Genomic DNA, 8,801 nt, shown 5'->3' with positions numbered 1-8,801 from the left:
CTCAGTATAATGTTATCAAGGTTCATCCATGTTATTTTAAATGATCCGATGTCATCATTTCTTATGGCTGAGTAGTATTCCATAGTATATATGTACCAAATTTTGTTAATCCATTCATCCACTGATGGACACTTGGGCTGTTTCCAGATCTCACTATTGTGAACAATGCTGACATAAACATGGGGGTGCATTTCTTCTTTTCAAACAGTGCTATGGTGTTTTTGAGGTATATTCCTAAAAGTGGGATACCTGGGTCAAAAGGCAGTTCAATTTTTAACGTTTTGAGGAATTTCCATACTGTTTTCCACAGTGGCTGCACCAGTCTGCATTCCCATCAGCAGTGCAGGAGGGTACCCTTTTCTCTACATCCTCGCCAGCACTTATTCTGTGTTGTTTTGTTGATGAGCGCCATTCTGATTGGTGTGAGTTGACATCTCATTGTGGTTTTAATTAGCATTTCTCTAATGATTAGTGATGTTTCATATGCCTACTGGCCATCTGTATGTCTTCTTTGGAGAAGTGTCTATTCATTTATTTTGCCCATTTTATGATTGGATTGTTTGTCTTCCTGGTATTGAGTTTTACAAGTTCTTTATAAATTTTGGTTATTAACCCCTTATCAGACGTATTGTCAAATATATTCTCCCATTGTGTAGTTTGTCTTTTTATTCTGTTCTTATTGTCTTTAGCTGTGCAAAAGCTTTTTAGTTTGATATAGTCCCATTTGTTCATCCTGTCTTTTATTTCACTTGCCTGTGGAGATAAATTGGCAAATATATTGCTGCGAGAGATGTCAGAGAGCTTACTGCCTATGTTTTCTTCTTAAATGCTTATGGTTTTACGGCTTACATTTAAGTCTTTTATCCATTTTGAGTTTATTTTTGTGAATGGTGTAAGTTGGTGGTCTAATTTCATTTTTTTTTTTTTTTGCAGGTAGCTGTCCAATTTTCCCAACACCATTTTTTGAAGAGGCTGTCTTTACTCCAATGTATGCTCTTACCTCCTTTGTCAAATATCAATTGTCCATAAAAGTGTGGATTTATTTCTGGGTTCTCAGTTCTGTTCCAGTGATCTATATGACTGTTCTTATGCCAATACCAGGCTGTTTTGAGTACAATGGCCTTGTAGTATAACTTGATATCCAGAAGTGTGATAGCTCCCACTTTATTCTTCCTTTTCAAGATTGCTGAGGCTATTCGTATTCTCTTTTGGTTCCATATAAATTTTTGGAATATGTGTTCTATATCTTTGAAGTAAGTCATTGGTATTTTAATTGGCATTGCATTGAGTTTATAAATTGTTGTAGGTAATATAGATATTTTAGTGATGTTTATTCTTCCTAATCATGAGTATGGTATACGATTCCACTTGTATGTATCCTCCCTGATTTCTTTTATCAATGTTTTATAATTTTCCAAGTACAAGTCTTTAATCTTCCTGGTTAAATTTATTCCTATGTACTTTATTTTTTTGGTTGAAATGATAAAGGGGATTGCTTCCCTAATTTGTCTTTCTGACAGTTCATTGTTAGTGTATAAAAATGCTTCTGATTTCTGAGTATTAATTTTATATCTTGCCACCTTGCTGAATTCATTTATCAGGACCAGTAGTTTTATGACTGAGACTTTAGGGATTTCTATATACAATATTATATCATCTGCAAATAATGATAGCTTTACTTCTTCTTTTCCAATTTGGGTGCCTTTTATTTCTTCTTCTTGTCTGATTGCTGTGGCTAGAACTTCCAGAACTATGTTGAATAAGAGTGGTGAAAGGGGCACCCCTGCCTTGTACCTGTTCTTAAGGGGATTGTTTTTAATTTTTGCCCATTGAGTATGATGTTGGCTGTGGGTTTGTCATGGATGGCCTTTATCATGTTGAGGTCTGTTCCCTGTATTCTCACTTTGTTGAGAGTTTCGATCATGAATGGGTGCTGGATTTTATCAAATGATTTTTTCTGCATCTATTGAAATTACCATGTGGTTTTTCTCCTTTCTTTTGTTTATGTGATGAATCACATTGATTGATTTTCAAATATTTTACCAGCCTTGCCTCCCAAGAATAAATCCCAGTTGATCATGGTGTATGATTTTTTTTCATAAATTGCTGGATCCAGTTTGCTAATATTTTGTTGAGGATTTTAGCATCTAAATTCATCAGGGATATTGGCCTATAATTTTCTTTCTTTGTGTTGTCTTTGCCTGGTTTTGGAATCAGAATTATACTCGCCTCATAAAAACAGCTTGGAAGTCTTGAAATAACTTGAGAAGGATAGGAGTTAGTTCTTCTTTGAATATTTGGTAGAATTCACTTATGAAGCAATCAGGCCCAGGACCTTTCTTTTTTGGGAGTTTTTTGATAACTGTTTCTATCTCATTTATTGTAATCAGTCTGTTTAAGTTTTCTGATTCTTCCAGATTAGTTTTTAGAAGATTATATGTTTCAAGAAATTTGTCCATTTCATCTAAGTTGTCTAGTTTTTTGGCGTACAGTTCTTCATAGTATTTTCTTACAATATTTTGTATTTCTGTTGTGTCAGTTGTTACTTCTCCACTCTCATTTCTAATTTTACTTCTTTGAGTCCTCTCTCTTTTTTTCTTGGTGAGTCTTGTTAAAGGTTCATTAATCTTGTACACCTTTTCAAAGAACCACCTCCTGGTTTCATTGTTCCTCTGTATTGTTTCTTTAGTCTCTATGTCATTTATTTCTGCTCTGATCTTTATTATTTCCTTTTTTCTACTAGCTCTGGGCTTTACTTGCTGTTCTTTTTCTAGTTCTTTTACATGCAGGGTCAAGTTTATTCAAGCTTTTTGTAGCTTCTTAAGGTATGCCTTTAATGCTATAAACTTACTTCTCAGGACTGATTTTGCTGTGTCCCATAAATTTTGAGTTTATGTATGCTCATTATTTTTGTTTCTAGGAATTTTTAAATTTCTTCTTTGATCTCATTGTTAAACCATTCGTTATTTAATAACATGCTATTTAGTTTCCAAGTGTTTGAGTATTTTTCAGTTTTTCTGTTGTGGTTGATTTCTAGTTTCATGTCATTTTGATCAGGGAAAGTGCTTGATATGATCTCAACCTTCTTAAATTTATTGAGACTGCTTTTGTGCCCTAACATGTGGTCTATCCTAAAGAACATACAATAAGCACTTGAAAAGAATGTATATTCCTCTGCTTTAGGGTGAAGTGTTCTGAAGATATCTATTAAATCAAGTTGATCTAGTATGTCCTTTAAGTCTGCTGTTTCTTTGTTAATTTTCTTTCTTGAGGATCTATCTAGTGATGTTAGTGGGGTATTGAAATCTCCTACTATTATAGTCTTGCTGTTGATCTCATCCTTTAAGTCCATCAAAGTCTGCATTATATATTTAAGTGCTCCTATATTAGGTGCGTAGATATTTATAACAAGTGTATCTTCCTGTTGGATTGCTCCCTTTATCATTATGTAGTGACCTTCTTTACCTCTTAAAATATCCTTTGTTTTGAATTCCATTTTGTCTGATATAAATATTGCTACCCCAGCTTTTTTTTCATTTCAATTTGTGTGAAATATTTTTTTCCATCCTTTTATCTTCAGTCTATGTGCATCTTTTGTTTTAAGGTGTGTCTCTTGTAGACAGCATATGTATGGATCCTGTTTTCTTTTCCACACAGCTACCCTACGTCTTTTGATCAGATAATTTTTTTTTAATAAATTTTTATTAATGGTAATGGGATGACATTAATAAATCAGGGTACATATATTCAAAGAAAACATGTCTAGGTTATTTTGTCATTAAATTATGTTGCAAACCCCTCGCCCAAAGTCAGATTGTCCTCCGTCACCCTCTATCTAGTTCTCTGTGCCCCTCCCCCTCCCCCTAACTCTCTCCCTCCCTCCCTCCCATGTCCTCCCTCCCCCCCACCCTTGGTAACCACCACACTCTTGTCCATGTCTCTTAGTCTCATTTTTATGTTCCACCAATGTATGGAATCATGTAGTTCTTGTTTTTTTCTGATTTACTTATTTCACTTCTTATAATGTTATCAAGATCCCACCATTTTGCTGTAAATGATCTGATGTCATCATTTCTTATGGCTGAGTAGTATTCCATAGTGTATATGTGCCACATCTTCTTTACCCAGTCTTCTATTGAAGGTCTTTTTGGTTGTTTCCATGTCTTGGCCACTGTGAACAGTGCTGCAATGAACATGGGGCTACATGTGTCTTCACGTATCAATGTTTCTGAGGTTTTGGGGTATATACCCAGTAGAGGGATTGCTGGGTCATAAGGTAGTTCTATTTGCAGTTTTTTGAGGAACCACCATACTTTCCTACATAATGGTTGTACTACTTTACAGTCCCACCAACAGTGAATGAGGGTTCCTTTTTCTCCACAGCCTCTCCAACATTTGCTATTACCCGTCTTGTTGATAATAGCTAATCTAACAGGGGTGAGGTGGTATCTCATTGTAGTTTTGATTTGCATTTCTCTAATAACTAATGAAGCTGAGCATCTTTTCATATATCTGTTGGCCATTTGTATCTCTTCCTGGGAGAAGTGTCTGTTCATGTCCTCTTCCCATTTTTTTATTGGATTGTTTGTTTGTTTGTTGTTGAGTTTTATGAGTTCTTTGTAAATTTTGGATATTAGGCCCTTATCTGAGCTGTCGTTTGAAAATATCAGTTCCCATATAGTTGGCTGTCTGTTTATTTTGATATCAGTTTCTCTTGCTGAGCAAAAACTTTTAATTCTGATGTAGTCCCATTCATTTATCTTTGCCTTCACTTCTCTTGCCATTGGAGTCAAGTTCATAAAATGTTCTTTAAAACCCAGGTCCATGATTTTAGTAACTATGTCTTCTTCTATGTACTTTATTGTTTCAGGTCTTATATTTAGGTCTTTGATCCATTTTGAATTAATTTTAGTACACGGGGACAGACTGTAGTCGAGTTTCATTCTTTTGAATGTGGCTTTCCAGTTTTCCCAACACCATTTGTTGAAGAGGCTTTCTTTTCTCCATTGTGTGTTGTTGGCCCCTTTATCAAAGATTATTTGACCATATATATGTGGTTTTATTTCTGGGCTTTCTATTCTGTTCCATTGGTCTGAGTGTCTATTTTTCTGCCAATACCATGCTGTTTTGATTATCGTGGCCCTATAATATAGTTTAAAGTCAGGTATTGTAATGCCCCCAGCTTCATTCTTTTTCCTTAGGATTGTTTTGGCTATTCGGGGTTTTTTATAGTTCCATATAAATCTGATGATTTTTTGTTCCATTTCTTTAAAAAATCTCATAGGGATTTTGATGGGAATTGCATTAAATTTGTATATTGCTTTGGGTAATATGGCCATTTTGATTATATTTATTCTTCCTATCCAAGAACAAGGAATATTTTTCCATCTCATTGTATCTTTTTCGATTTCCCTTAACAATGCTTTGTAATTTTCATTATATAGGTCCTTTACGTTCTTTGTTATGTTTATTCCTAGGTATTTTATTTTTTTTTGTTGCAATCATGAAGGGGATTATTTTTTTGAGTTCGTTTTCTAATATTTCATTGTTGGCATATAGAAAGGCTATGGACTTTTGTATGTTAATTTTGTATCCTGCGACCTTACTGTATTGGTTTATTGTTTCTAATAATCTTTTTGTGGAGTCCTTCGGGTTTTCGATGTATAGGATCATATCATCAGCAAAAAGTGATAGCTTTACTTCTTCTTTTCTGATATGGATGCCTTTTATTTCTTTGTCTTGTCTGATTGCTCTGGCCAGAACTTCTAGCACCATGTTAAATAAGAGTGGAGAGAGTGGACAACCCTGTCTTGTTCCTGATTTAAGGTAGAAAGTCCTCAGTTTTATGCCGTTTAATAGGATGTTGGCTGATGGTTTATCATATATGGCCTTTATCATGTTGAGATATTTTCCTTCTATACCCATTTTGTTGAGAGTCTTAAACATAAAATTGTGTTGTATTTTATCAAAAGCCTTTTCTGCATCCATTGATAAGATCATGTGATTTTTGTTCTTTGTTTTGTTGATATGGTGTATTACGTTAACCGTTTTCGTATGTTGAACCATCCTTGAGATTCTGGGATGAATCCCACTTGATCATGATGTATTATTTTTTTAATATGTTGTTGTATTCGGTTTGCCAGTATTTTGTTTAGTAATTTAGCATCTGTATTCATTAGAGATATTGGTCTGTAGTTTTCTTTCTTTGTGCCATCCTTGCCAGGTTTTGGTATGAGGGTTATGTTGGCCTCATAGAATGTGTTTGGAAGTATTGCTTCTTCTTCAATTTTTTGGAAGACTTTGAGTAAAATAGGAACCAAGTCTTCTTTGAATGTTTGATAGAATTCACTAGTATAACCGTCTGGGCTTGGACTTTTATTTTTGGGGAGGTTTTTAATAGTTTTTTCTATTTTCTCCCTGCTGATTGGTCTGTTTAGGCTTTCTGCTTCTTCATGACTCAGTCTAGGAAGGTTGTATTGTTCTAGGAATTTATCCATTTCTTCTAGATTGTTGTATTTGGTGGCATATAATTTTTCATAGTATTCTACAATAATTCTTTGTATATCTATGATGTCTGTGGTGATCTCTCCTCTTTCATTTTGGATTTTATTTATTTGAGTCCTGTGCCTTTTTTCCTTGGTGAGTCTTGCCAAGGGTTTGTCAATTTTGTTGATCTTTTCAAAGAACCAGCTCCTTGTTTTATTGATTTTTTCTATATTTTTTCTGTTCTCTATTTCATTTATTTCTGCTCTGATTTTTATTATCTCCTTTCTTTGGCTTGTTTTGGGTTGTCTTTGTTCTACTTTTTCTAGTTCCTTAAGGTGTGAAGTTAAGTGGTTTACTTCGGCTCTCTCTTGTTTGTTCATATAGGCCTGAAGTGATATGAGCTTTCCTCTTATTACTGCTTTTGCTGCATCCCAAAGATTCTGATATGTCGTATTTTCATTTTCATTTGTCTGTATATATCTTTTGATCTCTGCGCTTATTTCTTCTTTGACCCATTCATTTTTTAGAAGTATGTTGTTTAGTTTCCACATTTTTGTGGGTTTTCCCCCCTCTTTTTTGCAGTTGAATTCTAGTTTCAAGGCTTTATGATCAGAAAATATGCTTGGTAAAATTTCAATTTTTCTAAATTTGCTGATATTGTCTTTGTGGCCCAACATATGGTCAATTCTTGAGAATGTTCCATGTACACTAGAGAAAAATGTGTACTCTGTCGCTTTGGGATGAAGTGTCCTGTAGATGTCTATCATATCCAGGTGTTCTAGTATTTTGTTTAAGGCCACTATGTCTTTATTGATTCTCTGTTTGGATGACCGATGTAGAGCCATCAGCGGTGTATTGAGGTCTCCAAGTATGATTGTATTTTTGTTAGTTTTTGTTTTAAGGTCAATAAGTAGCTGTCTTATATATTTTGGTGCTCCTTGGTTTGGTGCATATATATTAAGGATTGTTATGTCTTCTTGATTCAACTTCCCCTTAATCATTATGAAATGACCATTTTTGTCTCTGAGTACTTTTTCTGTCTTGTAGTCAGCATTATTAGATATGAGAATTGCTACACCTGCCTTTTTTTGGGTGTTGTTTGCTTGGACTATTGTTTTCCAGCCTTTCACTTTGAATTTGTTTTTATCCTTGTTGCTTAGATGTGTTTCTTGTAGGCAGTATATAGTTGGATTTTCTTTTTTAATCCATTCTGCTACTCTGTGTCTTTTTATTGGTAAGTTTAATCCATTTACATTTAGTGTAATTATTGACACTTGTGGGTTCCCTACTGCCATTTTATAAATTGCTTTCTGTTAGTTTTGTATCTAGTTTGATTCTTCTCTTTTGTTTTTCTATCATTTGTTTTTGTTTGTTTGTGTTCCATACTTCTTTCCTCTGTTGCTACCTTTTTTAAGTCAAGTGTTTTTGTGGTGGTTTTTTCAAGGGTGGTTACCATTAAGTAATGAAAAGGGTACCTACCATATTCATTGTAGTACTTTATCTTATAAGTATTTCTGCACTTCATTGTCCTTTGCTACTGTTAATCTCCATCCTCTCCCCTCTTTTTTTCCTTTGTTGTCACAGTTTAAGTTTGGTTTTATTGTGTTCTTGGTGGAGCTGTTACTTGTGGTGTTGTTTTCTTTTGTTCTTGGAATCTGGTTGGAAAACCCCCTTTAGTATTTCCTGGAGTGGGGGCTTTCTGTTGATAAATTCTCTCATCTTTTCTGTATTTGTGAATGTTTTTATATCTCCTTCATACTTGAAGGATAGCTTTGATGGGTATAGCATTCTTGGCTGAAAGTTCCTCTCTTTCAGGGCTTTAAATATTGGGGTCCACTCTCTTCTACCTTGTAGAGTTTCTACTGAGAAATCTGATGATAATCTAATAGGCCTTCCTTTATATGTTGTACTCTTTTCCCTGGCTGCCTTGAGAATTTTTTCTTTGTCATTGGTTTGTGTCATCTTTATTATGATGTGCCTTGGAGTGGGTTTGTTGGGGTTAAGAAAACTTGGTGTTCTGTTTGCTTCTTGAATTTGAGGCTTTAGTTCCTTCCACAGGCTTGGGAAGTTCTCGTCTATTATTTGTTTGAGTATATTCTCCATTCCATTTTCTTTCTCTTCTCCCTCTGATATACCTATTATTCTTATGTTATTCTTTCTGATGGAGTCAGACAATTCCTGTAGGGCTTTCTCGTTTTTTATTATTTTTGAGTCTCTTTCTTCTTCTCTCTGTTGTGCCTCAAGTTGTTTGTCTTCTATTTCACTAATCCTATCTTCAATCTGGGCTGTTCTGTTAGCTAAGCTTGTTACCTCGT

The sequence above is a fragment of the Saccopteryx bilineata genome, chromosome 1, assembly GCF_036850765.1.
Source record: "Saccopteryx bilineata isolate mSacBil1 chromosome 1, mSacBil1_pri_phased_curated, whole genome shotgun sequence".
Lineage (NCBI taxonomy): Eukaryota > Metazoa > Chordata > Mammalia > Chiroptera > Emballonuridae > Saccopteryx > Saccopteryx bilineata.
Note: the sequence above shows the minus strand (reverse complement) of the source record.